At 39.4% G+C, this 25,270-nt stretch overlaps 1 protein-coding gene across 5 annotated transcripts in view; it reads right to left on the bottom strand.

Annotated features, from left to right (window-relative positions):
• The window catches only part of dysc (whirlin protein dyschronic), a 109,895-nt gene extending 84,820 nt beyond the window's left edge, over positions 1–25,075 (bottom strand). For 2 of the 5 annotated variants that reach the window (XM_033334199.2, XM_033334202.2), the window contains exon 1: positions 24,489–25,075. The gene's annotated coding sequence lies outside the window, so the exon portion shown is untranslated. The remainder of the gene's footprint in view (positions 1–24,488) is intronic. The other 3 variants (XM_076617679.1, XM_076617680.1, XM_076617681.1) reach the window with 3 other exon arrangements.
• Between the last annotated feature and the right edge of the window lie 195 nt (positions 25,076–25,270).

Below are 25,270 nucleotides of genomic sequence, written 5' to 3'. Positions count from 1 at the left end.
AGAAATTGTTGTTCATCTATTATCACCTTATGAAAGGAAAGAAACTTTTCGGACAACCTAATATTATCATGAATAATAATTCGTTTATCAAGAAAATAATATATTAGCAAAATACGGTAATATACTAACATTTACGAAAATAAAAAGTCCGAAATTTATCATTTTGTCGCGTTTAGTAGATACTTCCATCGTTAAATGTACGTTTTCTCGTTGTTACAGGAGGACCACGATGTTCTCCGGAAGAAATCATCCTCAAGAGACAACGATTCTCCGCTACCGCCCCTTTTACCACTCGCTCGCGCGAATTACACGAATTCTCACCAGCTCGAAAATGGGACGGTGGAAACTTGGCTGTTTAAATCTACTGTGTGGCGCTTGATAAATCGGAGCTATAGTTATTTGATTAGCTCTGTTATTAAAGTCGGTCTCGAGGGAGGATGAAAGAAATATTATGGAGCATATGTTTTTTCAGTTTGAAAAATCGTTCCTTTCGGAGAATTTGCTTTTGCTCGCCGGAAATAACTTCTCTGATGTAAATTTGTGAATAAAACTGGAAAGAAATAGCCTGTCATCTTGACACTTATAGTTACAATAGCATTTTATTGCCTCAATATTTCACATTCGATTTTAAACGGCTTCCAAATAGATTTTTCTTTCAAGAATGTACACGATAATATGATAGTATAGACTATAAACACGTTCAAGTTTGAAGCGAATGAACTGAATACGAGCGAAGCTCTACAAAAGATCATTCTACGTGCGACCATTTCTACATGCGAAAATAAATGAAACACGTAGAGTTACACTTTTTCGTTCAATGTTTCATTTTTAAAAGCAACGAATTTAAACGTGAATAACGAAGCATCTATTAAACTGAAGCAATAATTTTTCATAAAATATATAACTAATGATCGAACTGAAATCGAACACATCTGTAGCCAAAAGTTACATCGTTCCAATCCCAAACAATATTTGCCTATTTTCATATCTCATAAGAACTCACAACACTCGACTCGATTTTATGCGATCCATCATCGTAACTCGACGTTATCTCTCCTCTGCAAGAGGAACGGAAATATCGACGTTCTCCCCTTTCCCAGAGCAAATTTTAACCTCTGACCTGTACACCCGACTCCACGAATAATCCCGCAGGGTAGGTCGATTTCAATGAAAACCGGCAATTACCGAATACCGGCCAACCGACCGCAACATTGTTCAGCCGGCGGTGTTACAATTCCAACAGCTCACACAACCTACACCTGTGTCCTACCTAACAGGCCACAGCCACCCGATCGCTCCACCCCCTTCACATACCGGCCACCATAATACCCAGGAAACCGAGCAATTTCCCAAATAAGCTCGTCGACGCTCGGTTATTCATGCCGAGACAGCAATCAAACCAGTTTCTACCCTCGTCAGCGAGTCAAGCTTGACCCAACCTTGACACTGAGCTGAAGGGGTAGCTTGTTTGCCGGCGGGGGTTGGCCGCGGTGCAAGTTACCTCTGGTCGTTCCTAGGGGTTGTAAGCGGAGGGATAGAGAGGGCTGAGAGTACGGAAGGTATCTGTGAAACGGTGGAAGAAGGCTGAGGAGGGGAGAAACGAAGGAGGGAGCGACAAAACGATGAAACAGCCAGGTGGAGGAAATGGTAGCGCGGGAAGGGTTAGAGAAGAAGAGAGAAGACACTGTGAAAACGCGACAGAGAAGAAGACTACGTAGGATACAGTATGTTGAAAGGAGAAAGAGTAGACGATACAGGAAAAACGAAGAAGAGTAGATTAAGAGCGAAAGAGAGAAAGATAAAGTCATAGTGGGCGATGGAGTGGGTGACAGTAGCGGGGGCTGAGGAAAACGAAAGGAGGGATACCATGTACCCCGTGGTGCGAGGGTGGGGCGATCAATACTGCAGGAACACCCCCTGAAGCCGGCTTCATTCAGCAGCTCTCTTTCCACCGATTCTCGTGACTTCGAGCCGCTCTAACGTCGCTACTATAGCCGACTATACTGCTGCTCTAAGAGCGCAAGGGGCAAACGGCACGATTGTTTCGAGATAATCGCTCCTTTTCCATTTAATCGCGTTAAAAGGATGAAAGAAATTCGCGGGAAAACGACACGCTTTGATTTTTATCGATTTCCGTACCACTTGAGAATTTTTGCCATTCATCATTCTCCTGTTTAGACTTTTTAAGCTAAGCTTTGATGAAGATTAATAGCAAATATTGTGTACGAAGAATATTTTTAAGTTTTTTCTTCGTTCTTTCCTGGTTTGTTTTTCCTCCTTTTTTCTTTTTTTTTTTGTTAAGCTGATTATAGGTTACGCTACCAGTGAATGAATGGATCTTGTATCGATCGGTCGAAGCACTTGTTTTCGTATGATGTTTAGAGTGGCACTAGGCCTGGCTCATTTTTCAAAGCCGTCTTCAATCAATCACGTCAGGAACAAATTGAATCATCCAATGAAGGAAACGATTTGTCACTTGGATACACATAGAACGAGAACAGGAAAGGGAGACTGATTGCCAAGAATTAAACTCATATTTTATTTACGAATCGACAAACGAAGCAAGTGGCTCGTAACAAAAGCGACCGTTGTCGAATTTTTTGGCTTTTTAAGTAATGCATTGTAGTAGTAGTAATGTATTGTAGTAATCAGGACTCAGACATAGCACGATGAAATGGATACTACGAAATGTAATTTATATCTTGACTTATCATCGAACAAAAAATATTTTTGATTAAGTACAGTGGTTCGTAACAGTATATGAACGTTTATCATAAAAAGCTTCTATGCAACTGATAATAATCTTTGATATCGATCTCCATGTGAAGCAATTGAAAGCTAAAAGAATTACGATATATAGTAATGGTATAAAGGAAACTCAATTTCGTATGGAGTAATCCGTGCTCCTTTGAACGCTTAATAGAATGATTAAAATGAGAAAATGGAGCAGAAAACGATCGAATACCACGAGTGAAATTCTCTGATGAATATTTTTCTATCAGGCGCGCTAATGAGAGCGTGTCGTTTTCAACGATCCACGGAAGAAAGTGAAATCTTTTGAGGCGAGCACGATGCAAATTATCTTAGAGGATTACGCGGCACGCCACGAATCGCGTCTAGTATTATGAAACCCAGTCGGCGAGAAGGATCGGCTCGCGTCGACGACGATAGGGACGAAGCATCGTTGAATTTTCGCGCATCAATTAACGATTACCCTGCCGGCATGGTGATTCTATCGAACGTTTTAAATATAATTCTTCGTTCACAGCCGCGCGACACAACCAGGGCCTTTACGGTCATCCTTTCGCAACAAATACGTCATCATCGATCATGGGCCTCTTTATTAACGAGCCTCGTTGATGAATGAATTCCTTGCAATATTTCTTTCGTCGTTGCTCGATAAATAATTTTAACCATCTGTGTTTTATTGGCGCTATTAAAGCGATATTGTTAATGTACAAGTTACTTCTTCTACAGTTTCCGACGATAAAATATGGAAAACACAAGAAGCCTGGTGTATACGTAAACTTACAAATATTCGTAACTTTGTTTCTTTCGAAGAAATTTCCTGACTTGTTTGCATTGAAAGTTCTGAAATTGTCGGTCGAATGTATCGCGATGCCGTAAAATGTATATTATGTGGAGTTCTCGCGAAGGGTGGCTGACTAGGACGCGTGTATTCTACTGCATCGCTACGCGTTGGTCTTTTCTTCATTTCTGTTGACGTATTGCTGCAATTGCTACGTTATTATACTATTATTAGACACTTATACGTTTACAGAAAATTTAAAGCTGCAAAACCTCCTTTGGCAGAATCATACTGATATGTTACTTTCAATTCTTCTTATATATCTATCTTACACGTACAATCCCATTGTTTTCCATAAAAGTCAGAAATACTGAGAATACCGAACAGGTAAAATTCCTTTGCGATTTTTAAACGATATTGCAGCAACCATTCCTAGCTTCGTTTTTATAACCCTCCAGAAATAAGAACATCGTAAAAACTTTATATCAACCTATCTAGACCTGACTCGTCTACGATCATTTTGCAGCTGCGTCCATTAGACCCAGGACCACTCTGAACTCATTGCCAGAAGTAATCAGACGTAGCGTGATCCAGCAAATTCTCCAAAATCGATTTATAATTAAACACAGTCTTCCCTGTTCGAAACGGGCTGCGGCATGACGAAATAATAAAAAGCAGGACGCATCCAATTGGTTAAATTAGGATAACACTAGGTGCGATAAAAGTCAGGCCGTTTTAAGAAAAACGTATCCTTCTTTCCAGGGGAAACAAACAATCGTCGAGAACATGTAGCATTCCTTAAAAGGAAAAGGTAGAAAAAGTACAAGGTGTTTGATAAAGCTAGGCGTTTGATAAATATTTATAAGATGTTATTCTAGACATTAAAATAACGAAGGAAGTTTCTGTGACAACAAAATGTCGTTTGAGGCCTATTTTTCGTGTTACGAACCAGCTCACTTTCTTTGTAACTTGCTCATTCTTCATACATCTCATGCCGAGACAGATTACGGAGATTACAGATACGAGAACGAAATTACGGAAAAAACGCGATAAGTCACAGTTTCTTGTCTTTTACAAAGAAAGTCATTCGAAAATTTTCAAATTGTCTTCTCTTCTAATCAATTTTCACTTACTCTTTGCTCTCCTGATACTCGTTTTTCATTTAATCTAGAGATCAACATACGCTTCTGCTAACTATCTAATATTAAGTTTTTTTTTTAATTATTGATTATTCTGTTAGTTTTATGCCTGCTCGTTTTATTTTTCATTAAAAAATTTACCATCCATTTTAACTTTCATATATTCACATAAACTTCTTCATTGTTTTAACAACAAATCTAGCATCACGATTCACAAGCATCAGCAATTTTTCTAACGTCCTATACACAACAACGAAGCCACAAAGAAAGAAGCGTATGAGCGAGCGAGAAGAAAAAAGAAAAAGGGTCAGGCGAAAGGGCACGCAGTAAAGCGCGCAAAGAGGGTCGTAAAGCGTTGGTTAGCATCCGGTCGATGGTCAAGCATCCCTCTAGTGCGATGTACGCGAGTTTTCCTTGGCTACTGGCAATAGGACACGCGGCCCTTCGAGAACGAAGAACAACACAGTCGCTGCGGCGACTGCAGTGGTGATATTTCACCGGGCGAGTCCGCGGAAAGGGGCATGCCTGACCTCTTGGTGTACTCAGGTGCGCCAACGTATACGACATGCACGGTCTGTGCACCGTAGGTGGAAACGACACGGCTCAGGTGTCCCGTGAGCACCCGCGCGCCCACGCCGGAGACGAATAAAGCTGCCGTTTGTAAATATTGAACGAGACCTAACTACACCGAAGCCGATGTTGGGCTCTACCTGCTTCGCAGGATTAAAATGGATGCTGCGGCTGCTACGGAGATGCGCTTCTGCAAAGAAACACTTTGTATGCTGATTATGGGCAGAGTATGAACGTATAAGGGATGTGCTGGCGATGGTGACAGGAATGGAAGACAAATTAGGGATACATAGTGGGATTAATAAATCGCGGGTGTCTATGCAAATTCAGACTTTTGTGAAGGCAGTTGAGCAAGAAATACAATTGTAAGCGAGGATCCAGGTGTTGAATTTAGTTCAAAGTTTAGTTGTTAAGAAATTGCATGAAAGGAAAACAACGTTATATGTGCAGTGAGTGTTAAGAAGCGGTATAAGAAAATTGGTAGAAGTTTTATATTTGATGTCATGAATTAGCTATTGGGATATTCGCGGAATTTCTGTATAGGTGGCACTTAAAGAAAATTTATATAAATGTTCCGACACGTAAACGTTAGCTTGTAGAATTCAGGGCAATAAAGTCAAAGAAAGATTAAGAAATGTCACGGGTAATATCTCAAGAGAGAGGGTAAAAAATAAATCAATTCGCCATTACGAAAATTTGTACACCAAAGAAATTTCTCCTTCAAAGACCACCTAATTGCCAAGTGTTAATCACACAAGAGAGGATAAACAAGTGAATAAATCGTTTCTCTAAACTCTCCCCAAACTCAAAGCTGATTTCAAATGTCAAGCGCAGCGATTACCCGAAGCAAGGTTTCGTTTGATGGCGAACAACACACGGTGGATAATAAATTCGTCGATTGATCAAGCACGGTCCGTCGAATTCCCAAATTAAACACCTCCGTCGAGCTGAAAAGAATTGCTGGTGGCGTGTTTCCGGTGCATCTCGCGAGCACGTGCACCGAGGCCGCACCGAGGGCCCTCAGTTCCGTTTTATCGATGCAAGCTGCCCCCGCCACCACATCGAGACGCACTTCCCGTTTCACGTGCCGTTTCACTCGGAACCGATGCATCTAGGCCGACTTCGCCTCCGGCCAGTGCACGCTCGTCCTACCACGCTTCCGGTGCCACTGTCTGAAGACGCTGACTCGATCAGGCGCGCTCTTCTATCGCGGATTATGTTAAAACTTCCCCTTACAGCATTTTCCATGCACATAACGTTTGAGAACGACTGTTAGATCGAGAAAAGATCATGATTTTCATCATCATCCATGACCTAATTTTGTGTCTTTTTTAAACAGTTTAAATCCTTAAAGATCCTTGTATGAGAATAATGCTACGTGGTAAAATAAATATAGTAACTTTAAGCGATACTAGTCTGTACAGCGATCCATAACATTTGTACGATTAAACAGACACTTTCACATACCGTGCGACGTTTAAAAACGATGGGAAACGTTTTCGCAGATCGAAACGTGCACAGCTTTGTCCAACATAAATCCCACGTACCCAGCGGTGCACTTTCAACTCGAACGTGCTGTAACTTCGTACGCGTCCCGCGTTACAATGCGTCGTTTTCCTTCTCTCGATGGAATTTCAAATTTCATGGATAAGGGGAGCCACGTGACCAAGAAATTTCCAAGGGAAATATTTCCCTTAGAGCGGGATGTGGAATCTTTGGGGAAATCGGCGAAGAATCGTATAAAGGATTTAATTTTTAGAATACTAAGAGCCGAGTGATTGAGCAATATCGTTCTTCATTGAATTTCGAATATAATAATAATAAATTTTTATTATAATTTTGAAATTAATAATATTACCGCCAACCATCAATAAACACAAAGGAGACATACATCGACAGCTTATTAGAAGTTTATGTTAAAAGTTGAAAGAACAAGTTGAACATTTCTTGGGAAGTATGACGTGTTCGATTGATTTAGGTCTCTGTAACATCATGTTATCGCAATGTTCGATGCTAATTAACGTGACAAGCCAACGGAACTGAACGGGTGAAACCTCGGTATTGGTAATGTGATTGAAAGCTCCATTTTCACGGCTCACCTGCCGTGTCTCTGTCAAAGCATGCGATCGCACGCCCTCCTCCGCGCCGCGATTCCTACGGACAGTGTGCACATTGCTCGACTCGTGCAGCCATTCCACACGGCTCACTATAAATACACCGAGGGACGTTCTATCGAACCTGATCGCTGCCACGACTCCACGAACACGGAATGAACCTTCTTATTTTCCACGATATCTTATCGTTTACTCGAAATTCATTTCTTATAAGTGATAACTGATATGAATTCTTATAAATAACGAATAGTAAAAAGAATAACTATGATTTATCTTTGATAAGAAATCGACGAGAACGATGAAACGAAACTTATATTATTATCGTTTCTTGGTTATTAGCAACAATTGTAGAAATTGTATTAATTATTGCGACTGAAGAAGATGATAATATCTGCAGACTTAATTTAAATAGCTCGTTATGACGTTTTCGCTATATATTTTCCCTGTGAATCTACAAAGACATTTTTATGCATACTAAGCACCTTCATTTCAAACCACTTAATACGTACAACGTTTATCATTTCAATCTTTCAATCCTTCTCTCATGACAGTTTTACACGTTCCAGTAAAATAAGTAAAATATTATAAAAAGTAAATCTACATATGAGAAGCAATTAAAACAGCGCGTGACGTAACAGTGAACCGAGTACGAGAATAAAATTCAATGCAGATTCTTTTCAATTCTATTGTTTCTCATATGTTCCTTTCCCTAGAAGGTAACAAAGATATGAAAAAGATTGATCGGAGATTACGAGGGAAATTAATTCCGCGGGGGACAAGGAATCAGCGGCGCGTTCGAAATTCTCGAGACGATAATGACGGAAACGCGGATCACACTACCGCTAATGGTGAATTATTACGATTTAACGCAGCAATTAATTAATAAAAGTAGACGTTTCCCGTGAACGTTTTAAAAAGGAAACCGACTTGGCGATAACATCGAAGAAATATTGCGCAACGCGGCACCGCGATTACGTTACCAGCCTCGTTACACAAATCGCGCTGTCGTTAGAACCGACGAGCACAATTCGCCAATTTAACACTTAACCAAGATTAATCTTTCGCCACTGGCTAACTACCTCGGCGGAACGGCTAACAACCTTCAACCATCTTAATTACCACAAGGCTCTAAACCGTCGATTATAGCAAGCCACTAGAAAATGATAAATCAGCAGATACGTCCATGATATTTTGTGGCTGGTCCAATTTTTCAAATCGAAATCGTTAACCGGTATAACGAAGCGGAAAATCATAATGGACGTCGAAGTCGCATCGATTAGCTTATCGTGACGTTTCCAGACGAGCGCTCGTGGAGCGACAATTGAATCTATGAAAAAAATTAAGCGTGTTGGCGACGAAATGAGTAAGATGCGGGCTATGATAGAAAATGTTAGATCGTTCACATTTTTCACGGATTGAATCCTGTGAGTGTGTCAATATGCTCCTGAAACTTTATTTTATGTAGGATTATCTTTCCCTGTGTGTGATTGCTTGTTATAACAAGAGGAAAAGAGAGAATTTTTCTCGGCTGATTAATCTGTAAGCCGTTTAACTGCTAATTATAAATGTTCCCAGTTATTGACTGATTTTATTTCCAACGTAAAACGATCAGAATAAGAGACAAAATTACATAATCAGCTGATATATGGAAAAACGTTTCGACGTTCGTGAGTTTCCCGTGCGATGTTTCGCGTTAAGAGGCAGTTCCGCGTTACGGTGATGGTCGTTTGGAATTAATATCTCCGTGGTAATTCGCAAAAAATTCTAAAATAAACCGAGAGAAACTCCACGGAAGGGAAACGGAGAACGTTCAGGGTGGTTAAAGCGGGAGGATATTCGAGTTGAAAATTCAACGCGGTACTTTCCCTGGGCTTTTTCCTTATTTTTCTACTTTATTCTTTTCGTTCCATTTCCTTCGTTCTCCTCCCTTCTTTTTACTACCCTGCTATTTTTTTTCTATTTTCTTCTTTTCATATTTTGTGCAGCTTGTCTGGATTCGTGCGCAGTCACATTAAGAAGCCACGTTTACGTGACTACAACAGGGTTGCCACTGCATTGCGTGGCGATACTCGTGTCGCACTCGCGAATGTTGCATATGCGGAAAGCTGCACACGCCACGTGCGCCGAATGCGCAACGGGGAAAAATGAGCCCTCGAGCTCGCGAGAATAAACGCGTCGACGCGTGCAATGCGGAGAACGCGCCGCCGCGCCGGACTAGCCTCAGCAGTCTCGAGTACCGCCAGAAGTGTTTCCTCTAATCGTGGAATTTTAATGTACCAGAGTGGAAATTTATGGTAACAGACGTCGTTCACGATGGCCGAGTGGTTTTGAAGGAAACGATTATCCTGCTTCTCGAAATAGCTTTACTCGTCGTTCGTATTCGTTCTGTTTGTGTAGACAACGTGAGAGTGAATGAGAAATAGAGAGAGAGAGAGAGAGAGAGAGAGAGAATAATGACGAGTAAAGTATACACGAAATAGGTACATATACTCCTATTCATAAGCATCGGCCACTTATTGATTTTAAACGTAAACTTTAGTAAAATAGGTCTGTAGTAAAATTTTGTAAACTTACTATTAGTATAATCTAGTTTCCCTTGCTGCAATATTTATTTCTGGCTATTCTAAGTATATTAGATACCCCGTGACTTATCTAGTTAATTATAAAACTATAATATAATTGCCTCATATCGTTCGCTAATAAATTATAAATAAGTGTCCAAATCTTATAATATCGCATTGGTGAACTGTGTTATAAAGAAGCAAACCTGTTTTGACTTTTCATTGACCACGACTACGTAAAAATCGTACCATCGAGAACACGCATCGCGATAATAAAAAGATAATGTGTGACGATGCAAGTATTCAGTCGCATTGTCCGGGGTCAGCCGATCTTTTAACGAAATAGAAAGATCGAATCCATTTTCTCGTGATGGTTAGCGTGATGGCTTCGCGTGTGGTCAGGAGGTTAGCATGTGCGCGGATCAATGGGACAGTTCCGAACTGTCCTGGTAGCATTTACCCACTGGCATTTCATCGTGAAAACTGAACTTCTTTCTATCACCAGCTAAAGCATAAAGCGACTGAAAGCTAAAAGAAAAGAAAAGGGAGGAAAAGAAGAAACAAAGCGAATGATGGGACAAAAATGTTAGAGAGGAACTAGAACGCGTGATCTCTAGGGATCGAGAGAGCATACGATGGGCCAGTTGACGCAAGATTGAACAACGATAGTTATCTAAAAGGAAATTATCCGACATTATCTTAAATTACTGTAAACGACATTTCGAAAAGTGCCCTGACAACCCTTCACCTCTATTTTTCCCCTTTTTTTCTCTTGTTGCACGCAGGTTCACACACGAGTCCTTTTCCAAGTAAACAATTCGAGACCGTGGGGGCAGCCTGTTGCATGAACCTTGATGCCAGATAGGGTTAATTTTGCGCTCCAGCTTTGCCCTCTTTTCGATTATCTCTCCCTATTCTCGCTGTGTGATTTTCCTCTCTCTCTCTCTCTCTTTCTCTCTCTCCGCTTTTTTTTATCCTACTTTCTCTCGGCCAGTTTCGCTCCAAACTGTGCTTTTTAAGCATTCGCGTGTATTTTGTTTTTCATCCTGAGTGTGCTTTTTTTTATCCGACGCTCTAGATTTCACGGAGAAGTTTAGACGAATCTCCATGGATGCTTTAAAAAACGTGATGTCGGTATAGAAACATGCAAATGGCCAAGTTCGGTATCGAATCTGGGTTAGGGTTACAATAGGACGTTGCCGAGTTTCATCGAAATTAACGCGCGTCTGTTAACGCGCCGTTTCTCTTCATCCAATTCCCCTAATGCGTATTAGAATCATTCTGACACGACAATGAGATGTACCTATTGTTACCATAGGATTTCTATTTGAAATAATAAAACATTGCGGAGAGTTATTCGATCGTTGTTTTTAAAAATTCGTTGCATCTATTGATCAAGCTGGCGTCTTATCTCTGTATATTGCATGGTCTCGTGAATTTTTGATACATTGGTAATAATTTAACCATCAGCGATGTCATTGATCTGTAAACACCAAAGAAACGATTGGGCTAAATTATTTAATTTTAGAGCCTCTGTTTTAACGTGTAAATTATAGAACATATATAAAGATTAAAATTATCCATAAGCTAACAAATTCTTTCATATTATGCAAACAAATTGCGACACTGATATATAAAGTTGATGTTTTTTATCATTCTAGGCTTTCAAAAAACCTAGAAAGACTTCTAAACGCTTACCAGCGTCATCTGGATATATTATACAATTATTCGTTAAGCGAAACGTTTCAAATATTTTTTTTAATAAAAATGAAAATCCTTCTCAGGAAAGAAATTCATGGATAAAATTTCGCGTGCTAACGAAGGGTTAAATATCCTACAACAACGTTAATTTATGTTCAAGCTACATTCAGATATAATTCAACGATATCATTTGAAGGCTAATAGCGCTTTATTAGTGAGGATAATGTGATGTAAATCGAATGGATATATTATACAAATATTAAATTATTGTATTTTAGCAAGTATGACGCGATGTAATGAATATTGATGTTTCGAGATTACAAAACAAATATTGTATTTTCGATCTCTGATATGTAATATGTAATTCCTGCTTAATAAGGTTTATCTGAAAATGGAAGAAACAAAAAGGAAGACTTGAAAATTTTAATAAACAATTAAACAACCAAAATTTGCAGAAGGAAGTATTTAAGTTATAAAAGATCTGTAAATTAAAAGAATATAAAAAAAACTATTAAAAGGCAGAAAACAAAAAAAGAGGACTTAAAAATTCTAATAAATGATGAAGAATAAAAATCTGAGAGGTCTTCGGACTGCGCATAGGGAAATTAACAGAAGAGAAGAATAATGAAAATATCATTGAAACTTTTGTTCCATTCGTTTATAATTATTATATATTTGAAAAACTGGTGCATTATATTATTAAAAAATTTAAGTCGAGCTTGTTTATAGCTTCGTATACATCATTTAGTCGGCCAGTTTGGTTGTATAGTCGAACATTTATGAAATTAAAAACGCGATTAGACCGCGGTAGATGTTATCCTTCCACGCGACAGAAGAAAAAAAGACCAGAGGCAAGGAAAGGGAATCCCTGCATAAGCCGCAACACGACTTACCAAGGTAATTACCATTAGAACCTCGAGTGTATCGACTTTGTGACCGATTACGCGTAACTCACGAGCTCGAGAACACCATGCAGCGATAAACTCGTAACGTAACGAGCAGGGGTTGGCTTGGAGCGTAAAAAACCAACCTCCTTTAATCACAAGCTGGTTTTGCCTCTAATAAAAGTACGCGAGCCGAAAGGAGCAATGTAAAAATATGCATCGCACCTTACTACTTTGAACCTGGCTTTCCTTCAGTTGGCGATTTCTCAGGGTAGTCCGAGATTGACATATTTAGCTCAAATATCAATCTTTATCGATAATCAATAATTAATTGTATTATTATATCTTTTTTTGACGATTTTTAATTTGAAGAAATTGGGAAAAAGGAGAATTTGAGAAAATAATATTTCCTTTATCGTGTGATTTATTTTTTATATTAAACATTTTATGTGTTAATATTTATTCAATTCAGTATGGTGCTTAAAGATTACTGTCTTTGACTAATTACAAATCGGTAAAGTCATCTCTTTTCCGATTATACTACCATTTACATCTCGCTCTATACAAAATTTCTATACAGAAATGTTCAGAAATGTTCACAGAACATGTCCATAGATCAATAGCTAAAGACAGAGTTGAAATTAAACTTTGTTACGAATGAAATCTACTCTTATTGAATCATAACACATAATTCGTACGAGTATGGCAAGGTATTATAGTGTGGTAAACCGAGATTTATGTTAAGAGATCGCGAATAAATATTCAGATTGTTTCCCAGATCCACGATGGACACACCGGTTGCTCGCAAAAGTGTCTGGTACAGCGGACGAAAGCGAATCTGCTGGAAAAAGGCATTGAAACGAGGCTTGTACCTTTTCTATGCAAACACGTTTCATTATACGAGAACTGATCGGTCTATCGACACCGAATGCAAGGAAAAAATAATACTAATAGCTACAAGAGGGAACAAAAGAGACGCAGTTTGTAAAGAGGGTCACGTTCAGGGAAACAGAGGGAATGAACATAGCGTGAAAACTATACGAGAGGAACAATACTTTCGTCGTAGCTGGTCCGCTAACTCGATGTATCAGTTTGCTATTCACACGTGAAACGTGTGAGATAAAATTGTATCAATGGTTTTTCATGTTGCGACTGAAAGTGTAACGAACAGTAACGAATGACCGAGCGTGTGGGTCTTTGCGAGCGTGTCCAATATTTCGCGGGTGAACGCACCCTTATTGGATGACTCGAAAGAGGAAATTGTGGCTTGCGTTGGATGTTTATCATGCATGCGATATATATCACCTGAACGATTATGTACGTATTAATATGCGTGATTTAGGAACGGAAATTAAGTAAAAATTGGCAATGATATTTTCGACACGTTGTCCACTAGTGTCATGCGTATATAAACGTTATAGTAAATACTTTAAAACGAATTTAGATTTAATTTTCAGATACGAAATAAATTAATATTCCTAAGCTACGTGCTAGATTTACAAAAAATTGTATCGAATATATTGTACAAGAATAAAAGAAACAAAACATGAAATATATCAGACATTTTACCATTGCCCATTAAAGCAACGAATGCGTTGAAAAGGATAACTCTTATCTCGATATCTTGTCCGTTTAAGACGTAATCTCCATCGTGAAATAATTCTTTCCATTGCCGCTAAAAACAGATCGAGCTCAATCAAATACCGTGTTTTTCGCTTGAAAGCTAGCCCTCGGAATAAATCGCCCCTAATCATTTCACGAACACTATTATCTCATGCATCTTTGAATAATTTCACGGGCTAATCATTGCGTTAAATCCCTATGATCATTCCTTGGATCGAATCATCGTCAGAAGTTGATCTCGCAAATGGATTAATGTTGCAACCGACTGACTCACCTCGGTCCGTACAACGATTGAAGTGTATATCACTGGACAGTAAAATGCGGACGAGCATTGCTATTAGTTATTAACGTGTTCGCCCCCACTTCCCTTTTTTCCACGGAAGGCGTGCTCACGCACCACGTCACAGGCATCGATCCTCGGCCACGAGGTCGAGGGCTGGAAAGTGTTACGAGAGGAGAAAGGAGAGAGAGGCGGCCCAGTCTTCCGCCAGCCAGAGGAAACGAGCTGATTCAACGCCAGAGGCTCGGGCTACTCGCGTCGCTTATTAGCCACCAAAGGCTCCTGGTTCTTAGAAAAATTCTACCCTTCGTGCATGTCCAACGTGGGGATGGTGAAAGGTTACGAGGCCACGGAAATGGAGAACCGAACGTGGAAACTGTTCCCGCCTACTCTAGTAAATACAGCGATTTTTATTAATAGCGTTCGGACACTACTGTGTTCCACGGATTATTGCTTCATGCACTATGGTTTAGGACTATGAATTTAATTCATCGTACAATCGAGGCCAGGGAGATTCTATAGTTCAAAATAAGATGATAAAAATCTAAGAATAAGAAAATTACGTTGGACACTTTATATTCGAGGAAATCGAATTTACAAACTTTCCAAATATACAGAAATTTGTCTAATGGCAGTTTGACACGAGTATAATCAATAGATAAGTTGGAAACATAGAGTGAATATTCTTCGTTCAGGGCCTCGTTTTGGGGAAAATCGAATTTAGGAATTTTTCAAACGAATTCTTGATTAACCACGTTCAAATTCTATCCTCGAAATACGTACGGAAAATGATTTCGGCGCCAAAGTGTGGTTAGATTAATCGATATGACCGCTTGAAGCTTCGTTTAACAGCCTTGCTGTATCATTTCCAGCAACCATACTGGTGCAGGATGATTAGAAAGAGAAAAAAAGGAGAAAGACAAAAAGAGAGAGAATTCTACTAATGTCAGAGACGAAGGTGGGATCTCTGTATCGGGAACAATCGAGTGAACGTTGAGGAAGATTAGGAACTGGACGGGGAACGGAAACATTGGAACGTTGGAAAATGCAAGAGGATGTAGTCCCTATTGTCGAAGGAGAGTTTGAAAGGGGCTCGCGGAAGTGAAAATTAAAATGAATGTCACAGAGAACTAGGGTCTTGTTCTTGTTCGGTGGAGTGGGGAAAAAGTACCAGGTTTTAGAGGGCTGGTTCCTTTTGTGGCGATGAAATTTTTTTCAAGGATGAGTACTTGAGAAATAATATATTTTTTTTTTTACTCTATTATGAAAAATGTCAAAGGTGTAGAACATTCAGAGAGTAAGACATTCATAGAAAATGGAGCAAATGTTATATGTTACGAAAACGTCATAATGACAACATCTATAGTTATCATTAAATGATTATTGCGCTGATATAATATTGCTTTGCACATAAAATAAATAATTGTACTTTCCCTTTCTATTACTTTTTAAAGAACTACATTTCTTATTGTGTTAATGAAAATGATGGATTTCAGTTTCTTTTTACAATTAGCAAAAACATGTGGAAGTTTTTGACAAATTTAAACGAAGACACTTTTATTGAAATGGAAACAAGATTTTTATCATCCTCTAATTATAAATATTCATGTACACTGCATTTATATACACGCGAGGAGCTGGTTATTCTAGTATTAAATATACATAAATGGCAAGCAAAAGTTCATCTTCTTATAAGTTAGCAACTGAGAAGCCCGTAATAAATTTACACGAACGTTCTTTGAAGACTTTACAAGCGTCTGGCGAGAGATTTAACCGATTACGGGTTCTAATCAAACAGGCGACGTCGCCGGTTTCCAATTAAGAAAAGAAAACAGACTCGATTTGCCTCGATTGCAAATCTTTCGTTGGAAAGCGAAGAACCGAGTCTACGAAGCTAGCAATTAGTCCACTTCACAGCGAATCGAATCACGTTGAAAGTCTCGGTCATCGCCTGATGCCACCGTCTTTTAACTATTTCGAGTCGTCGAGGAAAAAACTAATGGCATCGAGTAAAGTAATCGGCCCGACAAATAATTATCCTTTTTTTCTCCCTAATTTTCCAAAGGACATCGTCCAAATTTTTCTCGATAATTTAAACCAGAAACTGTTTTCTTGAGATGTATCCTCCCTTGTTGAAATTTGGTCCTGGTACTGTTTCCTATAATTTTCAAACTGAAGAATAATCAGATGGCGACAGGGAGGGAGCACAGCAAGGAAGCAAAAGCCAAAAAAGGATAAACGTTAGATATAAGTAAAGGTATTATAAGAGATGTAATCCGAAGTCGTCTAAAGCCGAAAGGCACGGACTAAGAATAAATAAATAAAATAAATAATAATAATCAGATGATAGCCTGAATAATATTCGCTGTGGGAGAAAGGAGAAATAGAATTTATCTTAACTAGCGAACTAGAAACCCGTGTACCGTGACACCGATCGACCATCCTTCACACGCTGAACGCCACGTCATCCAAAAAATCAGTGACACCCAGTTTCGATACTTGGTGACCCAAAAATGACACCTTAAATTCGTGTGAAATTGAAATTGCTCGATCTTTATTTCAATAACAATCCGTGTACTCGATATCGTTTTGCGAAGAACGAATTGGAAACACGAGAAATGTGTGAATTGTCCAATTTTATATCGAAACTTACACGATATAAAACATCGTAACTAAGTACTACGAAGAAAAAAATGGTGTCGGTGATAAAATATTTAAAAGAAAACTGCAGTAAAGTGACTATATAAAGAATTTACATGAATCGGTGCGTAACTTTTAAATCGCGTAATTCTAAGTGGTTTGTGCAGAAATGTCGGCATGGATCGAACAAGAATTATTAGACCTTAACGGGGACCAGACGTAACACTTTGATTGTCACTTGTTTCAGCCCTTGCAATACTTTTTTAACAGACAAAAATTCAGTAAGCTAGAGGCTTACCGAAAACTTGTTACTTTCTGTTATTTCTAATTCCTATACAAGTTTTATACTTCAATCGTCGATGGCTCTGGTATTAATCCTTGAAACTCGAAACTATCCTTTGCGAGTATCGCAGTAATGTTATGAATTCATTTACGAAATAAAACAAAAACACAGAGTAATGTGGACAAATAATTCGTTGGAGGAATATCTTCGCTGGCATTGGATCATCCGACAAATTAATGGGGAACACGATCGAACACGTTGAGAAAACGTGTTCGAATTAGTATGGGGGCACAAGTTCGTTAACTACACGTGTGTAGGATTCGAGAAGAAAAGAACAGAGCACGCTGGAAGCACCCTCGTCCTCGGCGAAAGAAAAACAGAACGATTCAGCGTCGGTAGGCTGCTTGCCTACGGTGACACCAATTAAGCCCTGAAATATCGTGAACACGCGGTTACACGAGCATGCAAACACCTCTAACCTAATTTACTTCGGGAGAAAGATTTCGTAAGCGATAACGTTTCAAATCGAGGAGCCTCTTGATTTGAATATACACATCACCGGTCGCGTATAGTTGGCGTATATGTTCGTGTCAAATTTTTAACACCGACAACTTTATAAAATTCCACTTCATTATTCGATCTTTAATTGTACAATTAATTTATCCATCTATATCAATCTATAGTAATCAATATCTATCGATGGAAATTACGTTTTTCACGACTATCAATGAAAAATTCTGCAAGTTAATCTAATTGTGCGATACTGTTGAAGAAAGTTGCTCAACCTTCTTCGAAATTATCGATATAAAACGAGCCGTTAAAAGCTAACATCACGATTAATTAGTCCTGAAAAAAAACAAACCAACTTCCACGAATTAAGTGAACGCAAAGCTCAAAGGAGCTTCAAGAGTCTGAAAAGGTGCCCCGAAGAAGAACGAATCCTTGATCCAAGCAACTTGTTCGAATTAACTCGCGCCGTTTGAGAAAGGATGGAGAAAGAAAAAAAGATAGCAGCAACCTTGTACGAGTTAACATTGGAACTTTCTTCGAATAAGCGTAGAGAATCGGAAGATCCCTTTAACCCTGCGCAATCGAAGTTTTCTTTGTTTACGAGACTAAAAATTATAATTAATCGCAATTTCTCATTTTCAAGTTACATGACGTTGTGAAAAGATTAACGCAATTTTGAAGCGCAAAAAGTTCCAATCGCAGCTTCAAAATTAATACGCACTCTGGCCATTCGTTTCGCCCTTTTTTCTCAACGTGATCGATTGCACGAAACGGAGATAAATCGGCGAAACGTCGAACGCTAAGTGCTTTCGACAAGCACGTTCGATTAATCGATTCTTCTACGCGTACTTTTTAAAATGCAAAGCTTTCCCTCGCATTGTGCAACGTCGCTACAACGTTTCAGGGTTTTCGGCAAGAATTTTTATCAAATTGAATAGCCTTGATTCGCCGGGAAGAGAAAAGTTTCAAACGAAACGATCCTCGAACGTGATCGTAATGGAAGAATGAGAAAATCGACTTTGTTCGTCGAGGAGTTATGACAACGTATTACGATCGATTTGAAAAAGACTGAATTGGTAACGAAGAATGAACTCCAATATAACTCGATTCTACGAACAGGAAAAGCATGAAAATACTACTGCTTCGCGTCGAGAATATGTAGATTAGCTGTGTTGGCATATTTTCTATGTTTCACTAGATACGTTTGAACATGCTTTTTTTTTTAAGAGATTAATAATTTTTATTGCATAAAATGTATCACCATATTGATTTATTTTTTAATTTCATGTTTCCTTAATCTTAAGAAATCCCATAACAATAGAAAAATAGAATTACGTCGAAAATGATGCACAGAACACAGAAGAGTTGAATGAAACATGATACGCTGTACATAGTTTAACTTTCATTTATCGTACTAAAAAGTTAGTCAACCATAAATTCCTCAGCGTCAGCATCGTCGCAAGCCATTTTATCATTCCCACGGTATATCATTCGGACTTCTGTCATTCAGAAAGACCAAATGAAAATCTAGATATCGTCCATGAATCACTATCACAATCTATCACCATAATCTATCGTCAGTATTATATTAGGTTTTATAATAAATTCGTTCGTAATTTCTTTAAAAAAGCATCAAAAAACATTGCTTCTGCGTAAGATCTGTTTAATGAACGATGGATGTAACGTTTTACTGTTCTTTCCTAATGAATTAAACAATTCAAAATGTTTGTTCTTTCATCGAAAAATTCCAATGTACGAATATTCCGAGAATATATACGTATTTAATTCCAAAATCAAATAGAAAGACGATTTGGATATAGAACGGATCGACAACATAGTCGAGTCATAAAATCGTTCTGTAAAAGGCGAAAAATGTAACTTCTCATATTCTTCGCCTGCGGCCTTCGTACGACGGTATCATCAAAGAACCACAAAAGCGTAGTAGACTAATCTTCCACGTAAATAATTTTACCTTTCTCATTATCTTCGAAATTGTTATTAGTACATCGCCGGCGTGAAGAATTTATGAACACGACGTTGTATATATAGATATATCGAGCTTGAGAGGTTACGCGATGTCGTAAAACGTCTGCAAAGATAACTGGTGGTGCGGTGGCTGTCATGAATACGTAATCGCGACGCGATCAACGTCCAAAGTAATTTCGAGTAATTTTTATCGGTCGGCCGCGAAAGGATCAAGGCGAACGACGAAGAGGAAGGGGAAAGAGGAAGAAGAAAATCGCGGGACGAGCATCGACGGTATTGGGAATTCTCATCGAGGGTCCAAAACGAACTCCGAAAATCCTGTTTTCCGGCTGAGAGCCTGATTTGCAATGGAAATCAGCCGTGAATCGTCCTATTTACATGTACCCCCGTCCACGAATGAATAATTCGAAATTGATCCCCGTTTGATAAATGAAGAAACTGCTTGGGAACACCCGCTGTGTACTTAAACTACGAGTTTATTGCTTTAAACAGCGTTAGGATATTAAAGAATCATCGGAATTACGGGTATCAGTTAGATTCCTAAATCGCTGGTTTCTTAGAAGATTGACATATCTCGAATCTACAAAGAAATTGATTCTAGAAATGAACTATTTATTAACGTTAAAATTATTGGCTTTTAATATATGTATGTAATAATATAGCTAAATGCGTTATATATACGATTAAGATAAAATTAGTTTGCCGAAAAGTTGATGAAAAAGTCACTGACGATTGTTAATAGTACGATGATAAGATCGTTGTAGAGGTTGTTGTAACTTGATGGCTCAAGTTGGCAGAAAATTAATTCACCGTGACAGTCGATGTTTCGCCAGAGTTGCTGCTGCTCGACGAACTTATCAATCGAGTTTCCAGCAATTAGAAGTTGCTTCGTTATGTAAGCTTTCTTCGCGGCCCTGCTTTCTCGTGCTAAATTTCCTGTTTGCCATTGTCGTCCTCGCCGTTAATACAGTTTGTAAAAAATTCCGCTTTGTGTGAAAATACCGAATTACTTGTTGTCTCTTAGAATCAGATTCTAATTAAGAAAGAATAACTAGAAGATTCGAAACGAGTTAATAAATTATTTCTAATTCGATTCCAAATTGGTTGAACTTTCCTAGTCCTTTACATTCAGCTTTATCGTCGAATCTTATGCAGTGAATTACTAGTCAAAAATAGATGAGCAACACAGTGACAGATGTTGAAAATCATTTCTCATATAAAAAGCATCTCTCTCCGCTTGGATAAAGCAAAATATAAAAGATCGACCTTTGGACGAGATTCTAAGAAAGAACGAGTGAAAGATCAGAATACTTAAAAAAAAAAAATTCTCGTTACGTAAGGAACGTCTATTTCGAAGCTCGAAGAAAGGAAAGGGTAACTGTCTGGAATTTTCCATAAACCGCTACTTCTCTCGCCTAAGCTTTTTCGTTATTCTTTCAACATTCCATCCTACGATCCACTTCAACGGATTACCAGGAAGAAAAAGAAGAAACAGTTTTCCACTGAATCTATGTACAAAAACCTACCCCAACCCTATTGCTAGCCATCGAACAGAAAGTTCGATTAACTCGCCCATTTCCCATCAGACGCAGACGTTCGAGTAATATCTCGCAGCTGGAACTACCATCGAATCGACAGCATAGCCGATATGTCCCAGGGACAGGCGGATAATCGCGAGCAAATATACAACGGCCAAACGAAAAACCTTCATTGACAGATCTGTCAAACGAGGAGAAACTCGACAACTGGCCTTAATTAACACAGCGGCGTGTGTTCGAGGTCTTCTTCAAAATCCTCGCTTTGGAAAATTCAGTCTAGGTTCATTTTGCAATGAACGGTAGCCTGTTTGGTGATTCTGTATGAATTGTACTCTTGCAGATAGCGGTAGGAGCTGGTACATCGTAGAAAATGTTGTATGATACGTATCTTTCTGTATTAGTACTCCACAGCCGTGGAATTCCATTCGGAATCATCAAGTCACTTAGCGTTCGTAATTAGTGTAATAAGGCGGAATATTTTATGCGATATTCTATTTCTACCAATGTGTCCCAGAGATTCTAAGGTTTGAAAAAAAGTCAACTTTCTATTGCATTATCTACTCTTTACCTCATCTTCTCAAAATTTTGTTATCTTTCAGAAAACTTTTTCCATATGTATATATATATATTTAAATTTTGATTATAAAAAGTGTACTTAAATATAACAAATATATATATATGTAATGTCAGCTCTTGTAAAATATCCACATCTATGCAAGACTACAAAGAAATCCGTGTTATACTATTTTATAACTATGTCCTTCTCTCTAAGCAGTGTGCACCGCCATATGGAAAGAGAACATCGAAACGTGCGTTGCACCTGAAGGGTCAAAATTGAAATTCGACGAGTCGTCCTGCACAAGTGTAACGCGAGGTCGTTCGAACGCGATAGATCGATCGCGCTATACCACATCGAGAGGAATGCGATACGGGATGCGAGTCCGTGGGTAGGAGACCAGAGAAACGGGGGCGTGCAAAGCGGTTGCTAGTGGAGGTGGAGGCGTTGATGGCTAATAATAAAAGCAAAGGAATGTTTGCTGTACGCGTTGGAAACGCGTCAGCAGGACAGGGGAAGAGAAGAACGATAGGAGACAGTGATAAAACCGGGACAGTGATACGGATGGAAAATTGATGGAAACAAAGGCTGACGGAGACAGTTTCCAAGATATATTCTTGTTCATAAGTTACAGAATATAAGAGAACTTTAAGTGAAATAATAATGATAACCCTGTTGTTTTCTTCGGATCTATAGAAACGAGAATGGAAACCGATAGAAACACTTCTGACGATTTAAATGAAATTATTTTATGTTTATATATCTCATATATATATTAAAACGATATTTGTTTTATTACAGCCAAATACGAAACAGAACTTACTTACAGAAAGGTTATCGAAAACCTTTCCAGCAATCTAATAGAAATAAAGATTTCCAGATACAGGACATGTCGTTTTAAAATTTCTCTTGCATATTACAAATTACACGAAGCAAACCATATAACCGCCAGACATGCCATCAACCACGGTCAAAAGCGAAACATCCCCGAAGATAAAACCAAAAACGGGGCCAAAACCGGACCTGAAGCGTGTCCGTAGAAAAGAACAAAATATAAAGGACACAGAGGCGAGTGACGAGAAGAGAGATATAAAAGTGTAAGCGGGAAACAAGTGGAAGTTATGGAGATAGTACGTGACGAACACGTAAAATGTGGAAAATCCGGTGAAAACGAGAAATGGCTGAGAACGAGAGAATATCTGCCACTTGACTTTAGAGTTTCTCGTGGCCAGACGGAAGCAGCCTAAACGAAGATAAACTGCGGCCTCAAAGAAACACGCAGGATAAGGATAGCAAAATGCGAAGATTTCGCTGGAGATAGCAATGTTACGTGTCGCAAGAACCATCAGAGTGGTTTTTTAAGGGTTGAAACTGGTCTCGTGCCGATTTTACGGAATCAGGCGTGCAGCCAAGTGGAATCTGTGCTCGATGGAACGCACGTGATCGTTACAAGTGGAATCTTTCTTTTTTCCCTAGCAAAGGAATCGCGCCGATAAACGCGGCTTCCTTCCACCCCATTTTTTCCCTTCTAGAATTACACGGGTTGGTTGCAACCGTAATTTTTGCCGAACATTTGTAGATTTATATGTGAAACGTGAACAAAAACACCGTGACTGCATTATATATTAAATATTTTCAAAGGAGCAGTCAGCTTATCGATCTCACCCTGCAGCGTGATGCAAGTTTTTGCATAGCGTGTGCTTTCAGGCAAACGTTGCTTGCAAAATGGAATTTTTAAGCTTGCGGTTGAACTTCGACGATAATGATTAGGGCTCGTCGATTGATCAAGGTGCTTAAAACTAGTATTCTTAAAGAAGAAACGTCTTTATAAGGGATACAGGTGTACAAAAATACAGTTCGAACGTTCTAATGAATGAAAAGTTTGAAACTTGGTGCGAAGAATGGAACAGCTGATGGAAAAATTACTTGAAAATTTTCAAAGAGTAAAGAAACATTTCTACAGACTCGTACAAAACTATGTAATCTAGTAATTATGGAATCTAGCAAACTGAATATTCAATGCCGACTAACAGAAAAATCTTCAGAACCTACCAACTTACTCCGGAACGCGCATCCTTCAAGTCCAACATAATGGGAAATTACATGTACGTAATTATACAGGATCCTTCGAGAATCTCTAATTCAGGTAAACTCAACCCGTATCAAGAAAGAAATTTTCAAAACTTAACTTACTTCAAAATACTCATCCTCCGGATCAAAGATAACAGGATTATACGTATACTTATACGAGACCAATTTATGCATGTAACACTTAGAGGACTCAGACTCGAGAACCAGTATATTGTTACAGACCAAAGAACCTTAAACGGAACGTATCTCAGAGTGCTTGCAGTTTCGACAAGAATCTTTACGATCCACCGACGGAAATCGAACTTCAACCACTATCCTGACATAAACCTTCATAGAAGGGACGAAGACGTTCGAATGGGAATTTCGCGGGGACCTCTGCCATCTCGCGCCACGGCGGGGCGCGCTTCGCGAGAAGCAGCTTCCTGTCCTTGAATTTGTGGGTTCCAAGGGAACGTGCTCACGGGGTCGATTCTCGAGACTCACGTTTCTTCTCATCTCGCGTTGAATCCAGGGCCGTGCTCACGTGCGGCTGTCCGATGGTCGCACGGTCGTTGCACCGTCGGACCTCGTTGCGGCAGCAGCCTCGGGAACAACGACGTGAACCGTGACAACGACGACGAGCAGGATGGATACGAAGATGAGGTCGAGGGCGGCGACGATGACGATCGACCGCGACGATGTCGATACGGGACGAACGACGCGCGTAACGACACGGAATGGCGAGCACTCGGTGCAATCGCGAAGCACACGCGAGCGACGAGCATCGCCCCAGCTCGGCACCAAGCTCACGACTGCCTCTCGAGGGCTTAGCTGGGGGTTGCTTCGACTCCGGTTCACCGGTTCAATCGGTGGCTGGGGGTGGCCTCGGAGGGGCCAGGGGTACAATGTTAACCCGACACACCACTGCCGTCTAGAGGCTACCAAGGGAACGTAATGATTCGCCAGGGCGCAAGCTCCGCCGTTCGCCACCAGCGCAGCCGACAGGGTGTCACGAACATTTCAAGCGACATGGATGTGTAAAGTGGATTCGTACCGGGAGCATTTCACATATTACAAGAGCACTTTCTGTTGCAAAATTTTCTCCTTGGCTTCGTGTAAATACGTATATGTTGGATGTTATACGACGGTAGTTTGGTTCTCTTCAAGGGGACGTCTAGGGAGAGTACGGGTGCACGTGCACTTTAGGAATTTTATACACGTGATGTAATGGCTGTTGGAAAGTTTCTGGCTGTAGTATAGTCTTAGAATATTCCCGGAAGAAGACG

This window comes from Bombus vancouverensis, chromosome 4 (genome assembly GCF_051014615.1).
Source record: "Bombus vancouverensis nearcticus chromosome 4, iyBomVanc1_principal, whole genome shotgun sequence".
NCBI classification, from domain to species: domain Eukaryota; kingdom Metazoa; phylum Arthropoda; class Insecta; order Hymenoptera; family Apidae; genus Bombus; species Bombus vancouverensis.
This window is presented reverse-complemented; position numbering and strand designations above follow the sequence as displayed.